Source organism: Cupressus sempervirens, chromosome 8 (genome assembly GCF_028749045.1).
Source record: "Cupressus sempervirens isolate cs-2001-9-10 chromosome 8, ASM2874904v1, whole genome shotgun sequence".
NCBI lineage: Eukaryota > Viridiplantae > Streptophyta > Pinopsida > Cupressales > Cupressaceae > Cupressus > Cupressus sempervirens.
This window is the reverse complement of record NC_143125.1, coordinates 33,384,189-33,408,312: the sequence shown is the minus strand read 5'-3', so window position 1 is coordinate 33,408,312 and position 24,124 is coordinate 33,384,189.

The following is a 24,124-nucleotide window of genomic DNA, read 5'->3' as shown; positions in this document are numbered from 1 at the left end:
TCGACAATCCAAGAAAAAAATCCATACTTATGTCCTCCCCAGGCTTCGATGGAATAGGAAATGGTTGATAAAGTCTAGTACTGTGACTAAATCTTTTGGCTACTTGACATACTTGACAACTCTACACAAACTTCTTCACATCCTATGACAATTGAGGCCAAAAATTATGTTCTCTAATAATGGCAATAGTCTTATCCTAGCCAAAATATCCTACCATTCTTCCACTGTGTTTCTCCTTGATCAAGTTCTCCTTCATAAAAATCCTTGGAATACATAATTGACTGCCCTCGAACAACATACCATCCTGAATCAAATAATCTAGCCACCTGGTCATGTCTAGAGTAACAAGTTCTTTACAAGCCCTCCATGCTTTAGAAAAATTATGATCTTTAGGGTATAGATTCTGAGTTCATCAAATCAAACCACTTCAACCTGCATTACTGTCAAGAACAACTGTCTCCTACTCAATGCATCTGCTACCCTATTAGACCTTCCACTTCTATGTTTCAACATAAATGTATAGCTTTGCATGAACTCTACCCATTTCAAATGTCTCTGATTTAATTTACCTTGGCTATTTAGGTACTACAGTACCTGATGATCAATATACAAGACAAGTTCTTTTGGCAATAAATAATGCCTCCATTTTTTTAAGGCTTGAACTATTGCATAGAACTCATGATCATAAATAGAATACTTCTTCTTTGCATCATTTAGTTTTTCACTAAAATAGGCAATAGGCTTACCTTCTTGGCTCAATACAACCCCAATAGCACTGCCACTAGCATCACAATCCACCTAGAACACTTTATTGAAATCAAGAAGTTCCAACATAGGTTGCTTTGTCACCGTCTTCAACAATTCAAAACTCCTTGCAACTACTGTAGTCCACTTTAACTCTCTTATATCCCCCCTCATTGTTTTAGTCAGGGGTGCACATATGTTGTTGAAATTTCTAATGAATCTCTTGTAAAAACTAACTAGACCATGGAATGACCTCACCTCAGTAGCAGACCTTGGAGTAGGCCATTCTAGGATGGCCTTTACCTTCTCTGGATCCATTTTGAGACCCTGAGCTAATACAACAAACCCCAAATAGACTAACTCTTTTTTGATGAAGCTACACTTCTTCAAATTAATCAAAAATTTCTCTTCCCTCAACCTTTCAAGGACACTACAAATGTACAATAAATTTTCATCCAAAGACTTGCTGAAAATTAAAATATTATCCAGATAGACAATAACAAATTTTCCCAAGAATTTCTTTAGTACCTCATTCATAAGTCGCATGAAGGTGCTTGGCACGTTGGTCAATCCAAAGAGCATGACTAACCACTCATATAGACCCTCCTTGGTCTTGAATGTAGTTTTCCACTCATCTCCCTCTCGTATTTGTATCTAGTGATAGCCACTCTTGAGATCTATCTTTGTGAAGTACTGAGCTCCACTCAAACAGTCCATAAGATCATCCATTCTTGGCAAAGGGAACCAATACTTGATGGTTATTCTATTTATAGCCTAAGAGTCTATATACATTTTCCACTCTCCATCCTTCTTTAGTGCCAGCACTGTAGGTACTACACATGGACTTAGTCTCTCCTGAATCAAACCTTTCCTCAATAGCTCTTGAACTTGTTTGTTTAGCTCCTCAGTTTCAGTAGGAGTCACTCTATGAGTAGCCTTGCTAGGCAAACTAGCTCTAGGGATTAAATCTATTTGATGACTGATTTTCCTTACTGGTGGCAACCCTTTTGGAACATTATCAAAGATGACATCTCCATACTCATTTAATAGGCCTAAAACTTCAAGTAGAATTTCACTACTTCCTTATCTTTTCTAGGAATCAAAGCATAACACATAAATTGATGTTTCATGTCATCCCAAAGTTTTCTTCCATCAACATGACATACCCTAGCACTAATGCATACCTTTTCACCTTCCTTTATCAAGGGCTTCAATTTGTGGAAAAATCCATCCTTTTTCAGAGAGTATGTATTTGCATGACCATCATGTACAACATGCCTATCAAACTATCATGACCTTCCCAACAATAAATGGCAGACATCCATTGGAATGATGTCATAGAGAACCTCATCATGGTAACTCCCAATCTTGAATTTCACCAGACATTGTTCACTAACTAGAACCTTATGATCGTCCTTCACCCAAGCAATCCAATAGGTTTGTGGTGTTTCTCCCTCTTGAGTTTTAGCTTTCAAATCATTTCTTCTAACACCAAGTTGTTAGTGCTTCCACCATCAACAATCACATCATAACATTTACCCTCACACTTACACCTAGTATGAAACAAACTCCTCCTTTGTCCTAATTCAGTCTCACTACTTAGTAAGACCCTTTCATTTACTAGAACCTCTCCTCTTTTTGAATTCTCTAAATGTGATGACTGTGCATCCTCATCCACATGAGCAACCCTTACTTTTCCATTAGCTCTCCTATTTGTCCTTCCTTTGCATTGAGGGCTTTCAAAGGCACAATGACCTTCTTCATTGCTATGAAAAAAAGTACCATAGAAGCCTCCTCTTCCAAAAAATTTTCCACATCCTCTACCTCTTCCTCTCTGATCTCCAAAGTTTTGATCACAAGAGTGGTTGAAACCCTCATTCCTCTTGTTTTGGCTAGTACCCACATCTTCATTTTTCCCTTGGTTCTCATTTTAGCCTCCAAATGACCTGCCATTGCCCCTTCCGCCTTGTCCACATCCTCTTTTCCTTCCATCAAACCTTTTTTTTAGCTTCTCCTCAACTTGCAAGGAAAACTGGTATGCCTCTTCAGTGCTAGTCATTCTAACCATACTTAACTCCTCTTGAATGCTAGGTCTTAACCCACTAAGGTAATGGGCAAACTTCTCCTTGTTTACTTCTACATGCCCTGCCTTGATAAGAACTCGGTAAAATTCCTTTATATATTCCTAGACAAATTTTCCTACTTGCTTTAACCCTTACATTTTTTTGAACAAATCAAGCTTGTAATCAACAGGAATGAACTGCTTCTTTAGTTTGTCCACCATGCGATTCCATCTTGTGATTTTCTCCTTTCCTCTTCTATTTATTTCTAGTTGAACCTCTTGCCAATAGATTTTGGCATGGCCTTTTGTTTTGGCCTTTTCAAATTTAACCCTATCTGGGTCCCCGATATCCTCATACTCAAAATATTCCTCTAGTTCATTGATCCAGTTGATCAACTCATCTGGGTTTAGACTTCCCAAAAACATACCGACATCAATTTTAGGTCTTTTTCCAAGCTTAGAAATGGCCCTAAAAAGCCTCTCCTCTGCCTAATTTAGGACTTCTCCATCTCCTTCCCCTTCTAGCCCAATATTTCCTTCTTCTTCATTTTCTTCCTCACTTTCATTACCTTCGGCAACATTCATCCCTCTACAAATCTCCTCCTGTAATGCTTGGACTTGTCTTTGGAGGGCTGTAACCTCAAGAGTAATAACTTTGACCCTACCATAATGCTCCCTTCATGGAGTAATCTTCTTGTCTCAAACCCACAACCACACAGTCCTGGTGCAAATTGTCTCATAGTCAGCGCTCTGTCTACACACTCAAGAAAACCTACTCTGATACCACTTGATGAAGACACAAGCCACAACTAGAATGAATGTAATAGGGGGAAAAGGGGAATATTATTATTAGTAAAATATGCTACTATATTTAGTACATGTCAAAAGACCCAAATACATGCCCTATGGGCTTACAATGGTTAGATCTTGGAGAAAAATCCTCCTCACAGTACCTTCTCTCAAACTCCACCAAGAACTACCTTTACAATGCCAAAAATGTTCTTAAATAAACCCCAATTAGGTTTAGGGCTAGGAATACATTCTAGAATATGCCATTTGGAATCCACCACCAAACAGAAGGTTCAAGAAATCATGTTAGAAGCCGGTGTAAAATTAGAAGAATCCAAAAATGATTGTCCAACTTCTAGGAGGCATAACTTTTGATTCGAGACTTTGATTGATGAAATTTTTACATTTCTAGAAAGCTCTCAAAGTGCTTTATAGCCTTATGGACTAGATCCACTTGTCCCCTTTTTAGGCCTGTATGACGTCATTTAATGCCTCAAATCTGACTCGAAAGCACTCTTAGGAGGTCTCCATGCAACTTAAAACTGTAATAACTTTCAAACTATAAAGCCTTTTGACCTAATTATTTTTGTGGAGTGTTTTAAAGTAAAAATATAATCATCCCTCTAACTCATCATAATTATGGCTCAATTACAAAATAACCCATTTTTTGGATTGACATGTAGCCCAAGGTGCTTAAAAACTCTAACCCAGAAAACCAATAGTGGGACTATGAGAGTTGGAATCTTTATTTGACCCAAATGGGTATCCATAAATGAAAAAACTTTAAATAGAAACTAACACTAGCATATTTTTGGGTGATAGAGGATTGCCCTTACACCATTGGATGCTCCTGCATCAGATTCCTTTTGTTTCCTCAGGGTTACTGTTGTGTAATTGCTACATATGGCACTGTAGGTGCTTGCACACTTGTCTGTACAACTATGACCTCTATAGTAGGTCTGACCATTGCAACAGGTGTAGGAGTTAGTATTTTAGTTTGACCACTAGCCTTCATCTCCAAGGCTATCCCTTTCACCTCTTCAAATTCTTTTCTAGACATCCATGATTCTTTTAAGGTAGAATCAATTAGATTCTACCTTCTTCTTGGTGTCCTTGTCCATTAGATTTTTTTGGACCTCTTTTTCATCTTTTCAGTATATGTACCCCATCTAGGGCATCTAGAATCTACTTTAGAATGTAGAATTATCTATGTGTAGCCTTTAATTAGTTTAGCACTCATTTCATAACCCATAGGTTCAATGGAATTTAATCGAAGAACTACTACCTCTATGCATGTGAAATCTATTTCTACCATGAAACACAATTCATCCCTATATTTATCTATCAGTGCGGGTGGTATCCTATACCTCTGTTTCACTTCAGCTTTAAATGATTTCATCATTCTATTAATATCATTGTCTTTGATTGTTTTTAACTTAGATTTGTAAACTCGAGTGACAATTTTCATTGCACACTCGCTTCCATTCCAATTTGAAATGCTAGGAAACTTCTTTGCTGCATAGAAGAATATATGTGTCAATAGGGATTCAAACCTAAAGATCGTGCTCTTAGACTTCTTGTTCTTCATTATGTTATCCAACAACTGAGTTTTGATAATATCGCATAGGTTAACTTTTTCACCCTTTACTGCCATCACATAAGCTGCATGAAGAAATCTAGCTGGGATCGAATCTAACCTAGATCCATGGTTGAATTTATAACCCAAAATTTTGCTAAGGAGTCTTACTCCTTTATCTTGAATGGTGTTAACCTTCATATTTCTACCATCAACTCTTATGTTGAGATTTGTTTCAACTGTTCTATGCACATTCTTTATGTTCACGGGATTGCATCCTTTGTTGCTCAAACTAGTGACCTTGTGAATTAGGTCATTATCAATGCATATAAGTGAATCTCCTAACCATACAAGGTCATCATGAAGTTTTCTCAAAATAATTCTTGTCCACTCATGGTTTTCAAAGTATGTATAGAACATGTACTTAACTAGGTTAAGTGGTTCTAGGTTTGCATGTTTTGGTTTCAATGATAAATCATTGTTGCACATTTTGTCCAATTCTTTATGGATCTCAGTATCTCCTATGCTTTCTATCTTATAGTGAATGTAACTTCTTATGTCCTCAACATGAATAACTTTGTTTTGCACTTATGAAAATGATTCAATGGGATCATCAAGTAGAGAAACAAATGGATGTTTCTTGAAAGTATATCTAGGTCTATCACTTATATCAAACACTTCTTGTGTTTCCATAGCTGGTTCTACTAAAATATGCTCAACGAATTTGGAGAAATACCTCAATTTTTTGTTTAGGGCTTTCAACAGTCACGCGTATCTACAAACTTCTTCAGCACTCAGAATAGATTTCAAATCACTCTTCAATATTGTACTGAAGATTTTGCACAAGAAAATGATTCTTGTAAATCAATTGTCATCCTTTAAATCTTTTAAAATTTGTACTTTGCATTGAATGCATATCTACCACAAATTCAAAATATTATCTTTGTGTAATAGAAAGGTCATTTTCTGCATAACCTCATACTGCAATCATATCAAGCAATGCACACTTTACTATAGACTTCTCTCTGTGTCTAGTATATACTTCTAACTACACAACTTCTAGTATTCTTCTCTAACATCAACTTTCATTTAACTGATGCACTGTCTTAGTGAGAATTCTTAATTTAGGTAGGATGAGTCACAAACAATAAGTGACTTTACTACCTTATCAAGTGCATTAAGATGTACTTCTTTCAAAACTATATGGGAACTTCCAGGTTATTTTTCCTTAACAAATGTTTTCTTGAAATCTTCTATCTATTGCTTCATTTCTTCCTTTAGACTGTCATCATTTCTTCTATTGTTCCTTTTGTAATTCTGATTCCTATTCAAGTTCCTTCTATCCATTCTATAGAATCATGTTGTGTGTCCAAAGTTATTACATAACTAACATACATGTACATTCCTTCTTTGTTCACTATGTTGGTTATTAGGTGTGCTGCAATTCCTTGCAATGTGTCCTAGATTATTACATCTGTAACAAAAAAAATTTCTTCTTTCTCCACTTTCATTGTTGTGAGATCTTCTTCTATTTCCTATAGGGTTAGTATTCCTAAACATTCTACTATTTGCATTATCATTATCAAATTTAGGTTTCTTACAATCTATTGCATTATGTCCATATCCATGATAATTTATGACAATAAAAGTTTGAAATAGGTTTAAAAGATTTACCTTTGCAATCATCTTCAATATGTTTAGGTTCATCACATGCAAAGCATCTAACATGAGATTCCTTTCTTGTTTCTCTGTTTTTCTCACTTTGATCAGATTCTTTAGATTTCTCAAAATGTATAATATTGTCTTTAGATGTATCATTAGATTTACTCATGTTCAGATCTTTCTTGGCTTGAAGAGGATCAAGTTCTTTTCTCTCAATAGGTGTCTTCGCAGATTGTCCAAGAAAGAATCCAAGTCTAGTCTTATCATAACTAGGTCTTTGTACAGACATTTGTTCTTCAATCTTTTCATGACTGGTATACAATTTTTCAAGTTGTTGTTCAGTTTGCGTCAATTCACTTTTCACAATAGTGTTGTATTTTTTCTAATTTTGCATGTTCCAACTTGATAGATTCTAACTCAGATGTTACTTTGCTTAACTGGGATCTTAGATCTGCATTTTTAGCTTTTATTTCAAAATCATTCTTACCTCCATTTTTCTTAAGACTTAGCTTGAGTTCTACTATTTTTAACTAATGTTTCAAAATCTCATTTTCTTTCATTAGATCTTCAATGTCATCATCACTACTCTTCTCACTAGGTTCTTTTTGCTTTAGATAATCTATCTTGTCTTTTAGTTTACCAATATTAGCTTTTTCATCTTCATATCTATCCTTTAGGCTATTTCTTTCATTAGTAAGGAGATCAATTTGCTTAAGAGCTTCTTCAAGATTTTTCTTTAACTATTCCATATACATAGGGACCTTATTCAAGCTATTAAGCCTCTTCCAAATAACTACACTCTAATACCAATTGTTAGAAATAGATAATATTGAGAAGCGGGGGGCAGGGAGTGAATTAGTATTTTCAATACTTTTTCCCACAACACATGCATAAGAAAGTAAACCAATAATGTTGAATAGTATAAATCACCATACATAAAGAGAGCTCATAACACCATATTTTGTTAACTAGGGAAACCTTGGCCAAGGGAAAACCCTGGTGGGGATAGAACCCACAAGATGATTCACTATATAAAGAATCCAGTTAAGGATATTGACCCTGTTAGGAGTCTATGAAGAATGTCTAGTGTCTTGAGTCCTTGTTAGGAGACTAGGCCTGTTAGAAGCCTCAACCCTATTAGGAGTTGCTTCAACCCCATTAGGAGTTGGTAGATCATATAAAAATGTGTGCAAGAAGAGCCCACTACCCTAACATGCAACTATACAATTAAGTTCTTCAAAAGAATAGATATACATACAATATTGGATCACTTGTTGTGCTTTGCAGTTCTTCTGATTAGATATATCAAATTTTTCTTCATACAAGCCTTTAGTAGCCGGTAGATAATCTTCCTTCTAGTTTGCTCAATATCATAAACAAGGAGTAACTAAGCATATATCAACTTGCATCATATCTCGCATTATCATATCATATCACATATGTCTCTTTTGACTTCACAAATGAAGTTCTTTACTTATATCAAACATATTGATAAATCCTTCCTTAGTCGGTTCTCATTTCATCCTTAGAGTCAACTCACCAAGACTTAATAATTGTAATAATTCTTTAAGTAGTACAACTTAATTTTCTGACATGCTATGCTTTGTACTATGAAGTATCTGCATTGATATTTCCTTCATAATTTGAACTCAATTATCTATACATTCATGTGCACTGGCATACATCATTAAGATGATGTCATGCATCACTAGTCAATTGCACAAGAGAATATTCTTAAGGAATATTTTTCTATCAATAGAACTCATCGTGTTGCTATATCATTGTCCAGTACTTTAACAATTCTCCATCACAAATAACCATAACTAAATTGTAAAACATATGTTGCCATAAATGACAACCACATATCTCATCTTGCTTGACTGATTGGCAATATTGCCAACAACTTCTGAATCAACATGATCATCAAGGTGTACAAGGTTTGTTTCCACATATGGAGCTAGTTTGGGTTTAAAAGTGACTTCTATAGCATTCTTATATGCCAACCTATGATTCATCTCTTTCATCACAAAAGGTCTACACAAAAAATCTCCCATTGAGGAAACATTCTTATTATGGTAAGCTTGTTCTTCTTGTAGTGGGGTACTAAACATCCCTCCTAAAAGTCTAGTGGTTTATGATTCAGAGCTTAATGAAGAGGATTCTCTCCCTACCATAGGCTATTATTAAGAGTTTACTGATACACTAACTCTTGGTTTCCAAGTAGGATTTAAGTTTTCTTTCTTCTTGTTTTGGTTCTTCCTACCACCTTAAGGTAAATTAGTATACAATGGTACTTCTATATTAGCTCTTGTATATGCTCATGTATTTTTTTCTCTTGTCTTCCATTTGTGGAAATTATTCCTTAGTAAGAACTAGCTTCAAAACCTTGACTGATATGTTTTTGACTTAGAGACAAAATCATAGGATAACATAAGACAAATTTGATACACAAAGAAGTGAATCAAAAAGAATTTGGGACTGCAACTCTTGCTTACTAGATAAGACACTTCTATAAGGATAATATATGTCAGTCTACACCTGTCATATTGGGAACTCTTTTTTAAAAAAAAAATCTCAAGGTTTGTCACTAGAAAAGTCCAATATAACCACAATAATATCTTGAAAGAAACCAAAACATGTATACTTATATCATCAGAGACTGTAGTACTTTTCACACATAAACATGTGTTGAACAACTCCTTAGTAGAGTCACCATTTTGTTGGAGTTTTTAAACTACCAAGAAACAAAATACTTGATACCAAGATGATGAAGAAAAAATTAGTCTAAGGGTCAACTATTTCTTATGGTCAACTAAGGAATTATCAAATATGGACCCAACTTCAACAAAATCACAAGGATTTTCTACTCTTTAGGCTCTGCAAAACCAAGGCGGGTGCACCTGAGGGATAAAATGATTCAAAAATTGATACTATCTTCACATTGCATTCATTTAGTGACATTCTATTACACTATTCATCCCCTATAGCAGATGTTTGGTCATAATTCTTCTCAAATTTAAATGTAATTCTGGGTAACAACAACTAACTAAAACACAAAGATTAAATGCAATCAAGCACTGACCAGCTATGGTACTCTTCATAAATTTATTATTAAATTGATTTTGATTTTGAGATTTTTCTTGATGCTTATTCATGGTCTCTTCATATAAAAGCTGAAATAATTGACCAGTGCCTCATCCATTGGTACTCATAGTCTACCCAACTATTTTGACCTAATTAATTAAATTACAATCAATGTGATCAACATCTTTCCCTAAAAATCATTCTTATGCATATCCTTCTTACTTGCATGGAAATCTTATCATATCACTGAAGCATTTATTTAATTCTTTGAATTAAAAGCAATAGTGAATTGATATACAACTTATCCTAGTTGCATTAAATTGAACAAGCTTTGCCCATACAACCTCAAGATAACCAATCAATAACAATGGAGACAAGATGAAGAGAAAATAGATATGGTGATAATTAATCTTTGTATTAATTTTCTTTAAAAATTATATAACATTGGAATAAAATCAGAACAACTTAGGACTAGACAAAATGATCTAATTTGAATGTTAATGTATTCTTAGATTTGCAGAGAAAATACATCACAAAATTGGCATCAAGAAAACTGGTCTGAATGTAAACGTAGAAAAAACTAAAAAATTACATAACAATTCAGACCCTTTCTCTAGCCTTGTGATGTCAGTTATATAGCATGAGATGTAACAAGCTTCAAGTCTAGAGAATAATGATAGCTTTCCTTAAGACATAAAGATATTTACAAAAGTTACTGTCATAAAAGACAAAATTTAGTGCAAAAAAATGATTTACATCATGAATATTCCTTTTGTGAGGACCACTTGTGTTGTACTTCTTTGTTGCTGAGGAATTTGTAATTTGCACTGATTATGATTATTGTGATGGACCTAGTTCTGATACTTGAAAACTGAGCTTAACTTGTGGTTCTACATCCAAGTCATCATGTACTAAAAAACTAATAATTACACTTGATTCTTCTACTACTTAGTCATCAGTTTGAACCTCTATGCTTGTTACTACAATTGATTGTTTATCTTTGTCTTCTTCTACTTTAACTAATACATCAGTTGTTTGCAACTCATCTTGGTTCATCTCATCTTCATCGATTTCACCAAGCACTAACTATTTTGAATGTACAAAATATACCATCCACTTGTCAAAAAGTGTGTCATCTAGCCAATCAAAGCTCAATACTTCATGTTGCTTCATCAAAACAAAATCTCCTAACTTATTTATTTCAAAAAATTCTTCCCTAAGAGAATTATAGAATATTTGAACTCTAACAACTTCCTCATTTGTTTGTGCCCATAATGCAATCCCCTTTTCATTTACAACCCCATTAATTCTAAGGCATAACAAATCATCTAATTCTTTGGCCCACTCCTTCGTGTCCTTTACTTTATCTATTTTCTTGAGTGCATGGGGGAAAAGTTCAAATTTTCAGCAAGATACTTTGAGAAACAAATTATGATTCTCTTCTACACTACAACCCTTGTATCATCAAAATCAGAGAGATCGTTAGTCATGTCAAAGGTTTTTTCTATCTATTCACAGGACAAACTAATGACTGAAACACACAAAAGAATGACATCTTTATCTCTACTACCCCATTTACTCATAATAGGCTTCAAAGGATCCTCACCACCTTTTATCTCATTCTAAATGTCCATTATTTTCACTAATTGTTCATAAAATGTAGGCCAGTCAATCTTATCTACCAGATACAAGATTTTTTTTTTGATTTTGTTCTCATATTGGTCATTTAATTCCACATGTAATGCCCAAATTTTTCTCTTCTCCTCTTCAAACTCCCCAGCTATATAAAATGGTGGTCTCTATGGAGTATCTAGTAGCTCTACAAGGGGAGTTGACTTAAAGGACTCAACTAGAGGATGATGATAAGCAATCATGGGCTGGCTGGATTCTCCCACTTTTCTTTTTCCAAGTTGCTTATCTATTTGAGCCACCCAAGCCTCAAATTGATGTATCTTATTTCCTCTTTCCTCATATGGTTTTAGCATCTCTTCAAATGTAGCATTGAGCTCTAATAATTTATTCTTGTCTTTTGTAGCAACAGCAACTCCAATATCTACCATTTCTTTAGTCATTCTGGATACATTTTCACTATCTACTTCTTCTTCCTTCTAGACCATGAGGTTTCCTGTATGTTCAACATCTGAAGCTTCTTGCATCTTGGTCTTATCCCTTTTCTCAATAGACCATATCACCAATGCTTGATGATCATCACTATATTTCAATCCCTTATGGGCCTACAAGACTTCTTCAATTTTAAATTGAGTATCTTTTTCTTTTTTTACAGCATCAAAAATCATAGCATTTGCAATGTCTCATTTAGGTAAAATCAAAATTCCTGAATCTTTCAACAATTGTTTCTCTCCTTTAGGGGTTATCTGTGCAAACTCTTCCATGAAATTAGCTTTGACTTCCTCTTCAATTTTAGAGTCCCTTATGTTAGGTTTCTCTGCTTTGATTATTTTACACTTGGCCTCAAAATTGTCAATATTTATTCTCCATAAAAAATGAGCAAATGCTCTATAATTAACAAAAATCGCATCATCAATAAATTTTTTAGAGGCCTATGCTATTACATGATCTATTTCTCTGCCTCTGTAATCTCCCATAGTGAGATCTAGTGTTGGAATAGGAGGTTCCTCAGGTACTCCTTCTTCTATATATACAATTGTAACAACAATATCCCTCTGCCCTCCTATTTGTCTCAACTATTCTCTCAAGGATATTTCATCATCTATCTGAGTGAGGTCTAGGTTGGTGAATACTCTTCAACTCTAGAAGATGATCCTTGCTCCAATTTTTGTTTCTTAAGTGCATGTCTAGTAGGTGGGCTCTTAGAACTTGGTCTTTTATGTGGAGGAACAGACTGTACACTCTTAGCCACTATGTATCTGACTCTTTGCTGCAATGTGTACTACCTTGGGTTCAAAATTATTTTACTTTCCAATTTCTTTTCCACCTTAATGGCCTTTTCATGGTATGCTTGTGTCAAAATTTCCTTCTTTTCATTTAAAGTTTGCATAATCCTTGCAAAGTTATCCATAATCATAGCTACTTTCATACCCCAATATTTTCTATTAGCTAGGGGTTATAGTTTGGCTCAAAAGAATTTATAAAATCCAGGATTTTGTTGTATACTTTCCACTTCTCTTTCCTAAGCTCCTACTATTGTAACCATAATTTATTTCTAACTATGCCCTCCAGAAAGTATACCATTTTCTTATGATCTTTGGCTTTAGTTCTTTCTCTAAAAAGGTCATAAAATCCCTTTGAATCTATAAAATGGGCATGGGATTGAACCATTTGATATTTGTCTAAAAATTTCTCCAAGTGCCTCCATCCCTTCTTGACAAAAAAAAGTTGTGCACAATAGTAATTTGGGGAAAGAAAGGCACCTTTAGATTTTCCCAACAATTTTCTTTCCTCTAGTGATCCTATCTGCCATAGAAGCTCAACAATCCCTACTTTCAGAGACACTTGATAGGGTAGCACATGTGGTTTTCCAAGAAAACCATAAACTCTAAAAATAGTAGACACTGCATGTGGGATGATGTTTCCCCAATTGTGACTCACCATCAAACCTTTACCATGATCTTTTGGTCTAATCAATTTTAGAAGAGGTTGTGGTATTCTAGGGCTAACCTCTATTAACAACATTCTAAGCCTAGAAACAAAATACCTGTCAAATTTGACAAAACTAGCATCAGTCACCTCCCATGTCATATCTAGACTCCATAATTGGATAGGGAGCTTTTTTCCCTCTCTCTCCAACTCCAACTTCATTTCTCTAGAGAAAAAGGTAAGTCCCTTGTACAAACATATGTACATTAGCTTAGAGTACTATAAAAAGTGCTTATTAACTTTAGCCTTTGCAATACCTATTAGCCTAGTATGAATTTCTTCTACCAAGTGAGTAGCAAAGTAAAAAATAGAACTCATACCATATTGAAAATTTTGGGCAGTGATGAAGACAATGGAGCCTGGGATGTGATCTTGCTCATCTATGCCAAAGATTTTGCAGAGAGAGAAATACAATGCCCGTGCTGTAGGTTGAAATATTTTTCCAAAAAATGCTCTAGAGTGTTTGATGTAACTAGGGGAAATGATCCTATTCTGACAAAGTGCTCCTATAATGGTCCTCCCCTTAGATATATCCTTTGTGCATTATACCTAGCTTGGAGATCTTCCATTTCTATCTTCTCATGGATTGCATGGTTAGGTTTTAACTTTAAAAACTTTCTAATCAATTCTGGTGAAGCCCTAAAAATATTATCACCAACATGATTCTTCACAATCTTGGTAATTGGATCATATTTCTTTGACATTATTGCAAGAAAATCATCATCAAAGAAAACTCTAGGGATAATTAATTTGGCTATGTCAAATTCTCATACATTATTCAAGGGAGTATATAGTCTTCTTTTTGCAAACCATTTTTGGAAAATCTCTAATCCTCCAATAGATACTTCAACATCCCTCAACCACTTTTTCTTGTCATAAAAACCATCATTGACCAATAACCTAGGGTTCTTTGGAATAAACTCTTTTCCCCTAGCAATCTCATTCATGGATTGTTGCATTTGCTCTAGGAAATCATCATGCACAACTCTTTTTAAATAATCTACCTTCCCTAAAAAATCCCTTCATGGAGGCATGTTTGATAATTTATCATGCACACCTCTTTTAAAATAATCTACCTTCCCTAAAAAATCCCTTCATGGAGGCATGTTTGATAATTATCCTACTATGAATATAACTTCTCAATTTTCCAAAAAGCTGAGAGACTCAACCGATTTTGTTGTCTTTCTCCTTTGAAAATTGCTTAGCAGTAAATTGAAACCCTTGGAAAATTTTGCCCTTAGCTTTGAAAATCTTTGCTCTGTGAGAATTCTGTAACCTTACTGTTCAATAATGGAAAATTGGAATTCTTACTACAACATTAACCTCACACAAAATAACATTAATTTGAATTAATGCTTCAACAATCATATTTTGTGTTGTGTCGTGAAATTTAAAATTTAACTGCCAATCTTCAAGAATTGGATGACTTAGCTTGAAACCCAACTGACTACATTAACCCTTTATGAAACTGGCCACATGTCAACAAGATACTTCCCACATTTGTTAAAGTTCAAGAAATTTTAGATTATAGGAAAAAGTGCCAATTATTGATCTTTCTAAGATTGACGATCATGAAATCCTTTGGAATTTTCTACATTTACTTTTAATATTTTGGGCCCATTGATATAGTCACCCTCCAGCTTAATAAACACATAAACCACTCAACAAATTGGTATAAGCCATTTTAGCATGTGTTCCAACTCATCATGACTAGGCAACCCTTTGAATGATTGGCCCCACCTATCCACATGTCAATTAGGTGCTTCCACACTTTCATTAAACATTAGACATCTCCATAAAGTGGGAAAGCCCTTGTCACTAATCTTCAAATGATTGATGGTCCCATTAGATTTGCCCTATTTGTAATCTAGTCAGTAATAATGACCAATAAAATTGAGTTATCTTTTCCAGTGTGTCTTGACATTTTCCAATTGTATCCAATACCTTTTAAAACTAGGGGCCCATAAAAAAATGACCTCATCAAATACACGTGTCACCAGGGCCCTTTCCTAGATTTCATAAAATTTGCACATCTTCAAATTGCGGTAAAGCGCTTACCATCTATTTTCAAACAATCTACAATTTGATGTTGTATTATTTAAAAGTAATCCCAACACCTAGTTTGACCAATGAAAAGGCTCAAATTTTCCAACGAGTGTTGACAACCATCTAACAATTTTGAACTTGCTCTGACACATCCAACTTTTGTAGCTCATTAAGGATCTGATGCTACCATGGGCTACGTGTCATGCAGGCACTTCCCTGTATTTGCGAATGGTCGGGCAAGTTAAAATTGCAGAAAAGTGCTCATTGTTGATCTTTCTTTGATCAATGGTTTGTAAAGGGAAACCCTACCATGGTTAAATTATTTTTAAGAATGCTAAAGAATTAACACAGGGTTAAAACCATGGTTAAAACAAGGGTTAATAACAAAAAATATTTTTGGGAAAGTAATTTAAAAATAAACACAGAAAAAGGAAAAAGAATTTCTTAAAACAAAACACCTCCTATGTAATTTTCAAAATAAAGTAATATTTTCCAAAATTTTTGAAAGCTAGGCCATAAAGATAAGGGTTTCATGAAAATTAGAATTTTATCTAGGGTTTTAACATGCCTTATCTTTAAAAAAAATTAAATCTGCTAGTTTTCATTATGAAATGTAATAAAATCATGGGAGGTGAACAACTAGGCCAATAGTGGCTCTATCTAGGGACGATGAATATGCAAATTCATGTGAGGGCTCAAAATCCCCAGAAGAAGCAAACCACATACTTGACCAAATTTTTTCTTGAAAACTTCCAAGAGAGAAATGACATAGGAAGAAACACTATACAAGGCTTTACAAAAATTTGCAAGAATATACAAAATATATAGGAAACCCTAAAACTACTGTTCATGGAAAACAATTATTTTTAGCAAAAATACCTCTTCAAGGACTGTCCATGAATAGGAAGTTCAAGAATATCACCAAATAATTCTTTAACATAATATGAATCTTCCCCCTTGTTTCCATGAATCAAATAAGGATCAAGTGAGATGGGATCAAGCTTCCCATGTTTGCCCTTATCTTCAAGCCTAATATTCCATAATAATACCATCTCTTTAGGCTGGAATTTCCTTTCTGATGCTTTTCTAGTCGTATAAATATTTCATCTATAATTGAAGATTAGCTTCTGTGCAGATGCATCTCTCCTTGTTTCATCCAATTGTGAAATATCATGTATTCTTAACTGCATATCATCAACAATATCACTATCATATACTTGGATGAATTTGAACATGTCATTCAAATTATTTTGAGGTAATCTTGCTTGAATACCATATACTAGATCAAAAGGTGCACAACCAATAGCCTTTTTCACTATAACCCTATTTTCCCATAATGCCAAAGGCAATTTGGAATCCCAAGCCTTTTTATTTTCTCCTAAAATCCTTTTAATGATTTTGGGTAGAGTTTTGTTGCTGGATTTAGCTTGACCATTACCGTGGGGATGGTAAGGTGATAATGTAGCATCAACAATACCATACTTCATGCAATTTTTTTTATATTCATCTGATCTAAAGCACATAGTATTATTAGTAACAATTTTCTGTGGGTATCCAAACTTGACAATAATGTTATTCATTATGTAACTAGTCACTACTTTAGTTTCTGCATTCTTAGTAGGAATTGCTTCTACCCAATTTGTAAAATAATTAGTAGCAACTAAAATCCTTGAATGCCCACCACTAGATTTGTTAGTGATTTCTCCAATGAAATCTATGCCCCATTGTTGAATGGTGCTTTCACTTCTACTAGTTTTAAAGGAAAATTTCTAGAAACTTCAGTTTGCTATTGAATCATTGCCATGCATCACATTTCCTTACCAATTCTAGAGCATCCCTGAATAAGGTAGGCCAATAGAAGCCAGATCTAAGAATCTTGTGGGCTATTGTTTTAGCCATATAATGCCCCCCACATGCTCCTTCATGCATATCACTTAGGATCTTTGTTGATTGTTCCTTATTTACACATTTTATAAGGACACCCTCCATGTCTCTCCACCATTACTAGCATCTAACAATAATATATCTAATAGCTTGTAAATTTTAAAGCTCTTTTCTAATTTTTTGTAAACTCTGGTAGAGTTCTCATCTATTATAATAAGAAGATTACATTTTTGTACCATTCAGAGGTATCCATGTCACATATGTCACTTCTACAACCATCATCCAACTAGTTGATATGATTTTCTTGGAGATTAGCTTCTACCATTAGCTTGGCAAGACCTTGACCTCTAACCAGCTTAGTAATTTGCACATCAATATTGAACTCCTAGATCCTATTATCCATGTGTATCTTCTTCTTGAAACTTCTTGGTTAGAGAAGATATCTTTTACTATAGCATTTGGAACAAATGCAATCACAATGGCTTCCCTCAAGTAACATCTAAATGCCTTCACTGACTTTACTAGGGCATATGCTTGAATCTCATTTATATCATATTTAAGCTCAACAACCTGCAAAGACCTTGACCTCCAACAAGCTTAGTAATGTGCACATAAATATTGAACTTCTGGATCCTATTATCCATTTGCATCTTCTTCTTAAAACTTCTTGTTGAGAGAAGATATCTTTTACTGTAGCATTTGGAACAAATACAATCACAATGGCTCCCCTCAAGTAACATCTAAATGTCTTCATTGAATTTACTAGGGCATATGCTTGCATCTCATTTATATCATATTTAAGCTCAACAACCCACAAAGACTTACTAAAAAATGCAATAGGTTGCTAAAATCCTTCCTCATTTTTCTATAATAGGACAACAAAAACTGTATGAAAAGAAGAAAATGAAAAATATGCATGGGCTTAGAATAATTAGGAGCTCTCTAAACACGGGCATCCTTGATGGATTTTTTCATTTCATTAAATGCCATTATTGGTTCTTCCGTCCATTTAACCTCTGACCCTTTCTTCAACATTTTTGAGATAGGCCTACTTATTTCAGCAAAATTTGTAAATTTTTTTTTGAGAAAGTTAATTTGACCAAAAAATGATTTAATATCTTTCACATTTTTTGGTTTTTGAGTCTTGTCAATTGCTTCAACCCTCTCAGGATCTATTCTAACCCCTTCATTTCCAACCAAATGGCCCAACAACTAACCTTTTGCAACAACAAATGCACATTTTCTAAGATTCAAAGAAGTACCAAAACTTTAGTGTTCTAATGAAAACCTTCTCTAAATGTATACACTAATCATTAGCATTATTTGTGTAGGCTATCAAGTCATCTTGGTATACTACTAAAAATTTGTCAATAATATTCTTAAAGGCTACATCCATGGCCCTTTGGAAAGTAGCACCAACATTTGTCAAGCCAAAAGGCATTCTACTATAAACATAAGTGCCACAAGGTGTTGTAAATGTAGTTTGATATTGCTTAGTTTCTTTGACAACCACTTGGTTATAACCTAAGAACCCTTCCATCATGGACATAAGTTTTGCTCCTATAGTACCTCTCCCATTTGACTTTTGTAAGTCATCCAAATGGATGCAACTTTGTTGATCTCTCCTTGATATGGGATCATGATTGGGACCATGAATGGTTCACACCCTTGAGGTGATTGGATTTATGTTATTATATCAATTGCTTTGATTATGCGTATGGCTGATTTATGAGATTATGATGTGATTTATGGTTCATTGAGGTTTGTGCTAGTGGTTACTAGGATCGATGTGGTATCATGATGATGTTCTATGATTACCCTATACTATTACCATGCTACACTGGATTAGGTTCCTACAACAATGGTTAGTCATGTTTATGGCTGTGTTCATGTTTTAAGTGACTTTTCATGTTGTGTAAACTACCATTATTAAATATTTAAATAATTAGAAATGGATTGTCCATGTTGGATTCGTTGGTTATGTGTTGCTGATATTTACCTTGTTATGCTTTGATCTGAGAGATATTTGTTACTTATGTTATGTTTTACATTTGAGATGACCCGAGGGTCATATGTTATACATTAATTTTAGTATCATAGATGTTAGACTACTATGTTGTTTAGTTGATCATATTTCCATGATGATGCCATTTTGAGATGACAGTATGTTTTATGATGATATATAGTTATTCGGTATTTGGACATATCTCTAATTATGTTATGTGATGGATTTAATGCTATAGTTGTTTACTTCATTCTTGCTTCATTATGCTATATGTAAATGTGAGTAATGTAAATGGACTATTTTAGTGTAATTGAATAAATGGTTAAATTAATCATTTAATACATTTATTACTTTGGCTATGTTATTATCTGCAATTGCACTTGATAGTGTTGTTTACTATGCAAGATTTATATCCCTAGCAGTGGCACATGTAGTTAGTGATTCAACCATTCATATTTTACCAATGTCATCCCTGTATGGTTGACATATCCTTATTTTAATTTTTAATTAATCCTTTCAGTGATTATTAAATCCAAACTCATTTGCATTATGTGATTAGACTAGTGAGCATGTCTATGCATTTAGAAGTTTGCATTGTCACAAAGGTTGTTAAGGAAATTCTATGATTTTTGGGTTTTTGAGCTTTTAATTTTATTGAATTTAAGTTTTGGCAACTTTTCCATAGATGAATTCCTATTTCTAGGAATAGTATGTTTTTTTTTGGGTCAATTCAGGGTTTCACTAGGTTGGTTGGTTATTTGCCCTAATCAATTATTCACTCGAAAAGTGAATAAGTATCCAAAAAAGACATTTAATTCCTTCTCAATTTTGAATTAAAAAGTTAGAAAGTAAAACCCAAAATCCTCTTCATGAGGATTTACTATTTTGTTCATTGTGGGAGCTATGGGCGAAGGATCATTGTGAGATCAATCTCTTTGGATTTAGCTCAGGGAAATCTTGGATTGTCGCAATTTTTAGCTACTTCTGTGGGCTTTTTATTTTATGGTTCAGATTCCTATTTTTCCCTTTTGGCTATAAGGTAGGGCTCTCCTATTTTATTATTTCTACTTTGTTTTAGCTTCTATTTTTGGTAGCCATTTGTTAGGAGGTTGAGAATTAGTGTTCCCCTCCATTTCTATTTGCCAGTTCTACCTAGTTGGTCAGGTATGAACATTTTTCCTTTTTTCGGGATGGGGGTTTGGGGTTTCACACTATTATGCTGACCATTTTTGCATACGGTGGTCAAACCCAAATTTTATTAGATTTTCGTGACTTTTGTATGCAAAGACCAAATGGATTTTAATTTCAAAGTTTTTCAATTTTTGGGGTTTTTACCTCATTTTGTATGCACCTTATTTTCTCAAGTTTTCTTGGCATGAGTTTGATCGTGGACTTGGATTAACCATAGGATGTAAGTCAGACCATTGTTTCACTTTTATGTTTACATTGGGATGCATGATGCATCCATACTCTCAACTTTGTGTTTGATTTAGTAACTTTTACCTGATGTTATGGTTTCTTTTGGACGTTTGTTTTTGTTTCATGGACACTAGGATTAATGTAAAATCTATGCCCCCAGATTGAGACCAATTGAGTGAGTTCATGATGTTTGGTCTTGTTGCATCATTGGATTCACATAAAATCCATACTCCCAGATTGAGGCCGGTTGAGTGAGTTCATGATGTATGGTTTTATTATTTATTGGGATTCATGTAGAATTTGTCCCCCCAAGACTATTTTCAGTTGAGTGATATTTTGTATTGTGTTCTCATCTAGTCCTTGTGTTATGATCTTCATGATGGTGGTGCACCATACATGAGTACATGTGTGTACATTTTTTGGGTGACTTGTGAGATCCAATTTTCTATGGTACTTCCAAAAGTTACGATCATTGGGATTGGGTTGGGAATTTGCATGCCTATGGGCACTCATTATTGGATGAACATGGGTAGGGTAGGGTAGCATATGGAGGGGGCTTCTAAGCCATTTGGCTTAGGAGATTGTGTTCTGATAGTGGTGTTGATACAAGACATATTACTATTTTATATGATAGTTAGAGTGCTATTTACCTTGCAAAGAATCCAACTTTCCATACTAGAACAAAGCACATTGATGTGCATTTTCATTTTGTAAGAGATATGGTGGAATATGGAAAGGTAAATTTGGAGAAGATAGATACTATAAAGAATGTTGCAGATGCATTGACAAAATTAGTAGGCACAGAGAAGTTCAAATGGTGTTTGAGGTTTATGGGCCTTTTGGCCTATAGTGGTTAGTTCTTATTATGTTCCTATTGCTCTTACAAGGTGTTCAACAAGTGGGAGAATGTTAGGAATATGGTGTCTCAACCTTGGATAATTCCTATTCTTATTTTTTGTTTTGTAAATGTATTTTTTGTAAATAATGTAATTAAGTGTGAAGGTCCATGTCTAGTTGGCATGTTGATGTGTCACTCCACTTGCATGTGTCAGCATCTTGAATTTTGTGTAAGGAGATCATGATTGAAATGATTATGACAGATTTCTATGACACGTATGAACTATCTTTGGAAGATTTAATTGTTTAAGGAAATCATGACTGAAATGGTTATGAGGGACTCCTATGATCCTTAAGAGCTATCTTTAGAAGATGCCCTAAAAATGGAAAGCACATTATATAAGCACTTTGAGGGCTATATGTAGGGCAAAGTGTGTGAGTAGTGTATTGTTGGTAGCTACTAAATAATTCTTCTTTGTCTTGAAAGAGCTTGCACTACAAGTGTGTTGTAAACAATGAGTTGAAGATAATACATTGTGCAGCTTTTGGAGGGGTGGGGTTATTTTACCAAAAGGTTTTTCCCATCGGAATATCTTTGTGTTTGTGTTTTCTTTCTCTATATATTTTTTGTATTCATGGTTGATTGCAATATTGTTGATTTATCAAAAGTGAATATGAAATTGTAAGGATTTAAAAAGAATTTGCACAATACTTTCCTTAAGAGATTAGTGTAGGAAGATGTTTCCACACATGCATTTCCTTATATTTCCTTCTCTAATCTACCTTAGTCTTTAGTTTTTAGTTTTCATCTATCAAAGTCTTCTTGACCTACTCATGAACTTTCTTCATGGACTGTGCAAAGTCATCAACATTCCCACTAACTTCTTCCTAATTTTTTAACTCCTTGAGTTCACAAACTCCTCTTGGATGAAGGTCACATGTAACCTCAAATGGAATATTTCTAGTAGATCTATTTATACTATCATTGTAAGCAAATTCAGCTTGGAGAAGTACTTCATTCCACTTTTGACCTTACTCCTTGGTTAGGCATCTCAATAGTTTTGTAAGCACTTTTTTAATCACCTTTGTCTAACCATTTGTTTGAGGATGGTAAGATAAACTATGTGTGAAATTTGTACCCAATCATTTCCATAATGTCTTCCAAAAATGCCCCATAAATTTGACATCTTTTTTAGAAACTATGAAGATTGGTAAGCCATGAATTCTTACTAATTCCTTGAAGAAAAGATGAGCAATGTAGCTAGCATCATGAGTTGTCTTATAAGGTATAAATTGATTCATCTTAGTAAATCTATGTACTACCATAAACACACTATCATATCTAGTATTTTTCCTTAGTAATCCCAATATAAAATCCATGCCAAGGCACTCCCATGATCTATTAGGATTAGGCAATGACTGGTACAATCCTGCATTAGATGATGTCTCCTTTTCTTTCTGATAAATTACACATTTCTCAACATACCTCCTAATGTCTCTCTACATCTTTGGTCAGTAATAGAACATTTTTACTAGGTCAAATGTCTTGTTTAGGCCAAAATGACCACTCAAAATCTCATTATGTTTCTCTTGAATGAGGTTTTCCCTAATAGTCCCCTTGGGTACACACAACTGATTTCCCTTAAAGAAAAAACATTTTTTCATGATATATTGAGTAAAATCACTATGAAAATAGGTACTAAAATCAAGGCATACCTTATAGGCTTATAAAAAGTCTTCATCTCCTTCATATAGGTCCTTGAACCCTTCAATCCTTATGCTTTGCAACTAAATTTTTTGGGCATTCAGCAACCTTCTTCTAAGGGAATCTACTACCTTGTTATTCTATCCCTTTTTGTATTTAATAGTGAATGTGTAGGCTTTAAGGAACTCCATCCACTTGATATATTTGAGACTTAACTTCTCTAGAGTATTGATAAAACTCAAAGCTTGATTATCTATATAAAATACAAACTCTTTGAGAAAAAGGCAATGCCTCCACTTCCTAAGGACTTGGACTAAGGCATAAAGAATTAGGTCATAAGAGGAGTACATAGACTTAGCTTCATTCAACCTCTCATTGAAAAATTCTACTAGTCTTTCTTCTTGACTTAGGAATAATCCCACAACTATATTGCTTGCATCATAGTCCACAATTATCAATGTGTCAAAGCTAGACAACACTAAGATAGACTGTGTAGCCATTTCTTGTTTCAACTTCTCAAACCTTTCATTACCCTCTTTTATCCACTTGTTTCAACTTCCACCTTGCTTGGATCTATTTTCAAATCACTTTGTGAGACTACAAGGCCTAGGTAAACAAGCTCGTGCTTCAAGAATTAACTCTTCTCTAGATTGATGGTTAACTTCTCTTCTTGTAGTCTTCTTAACACAATAT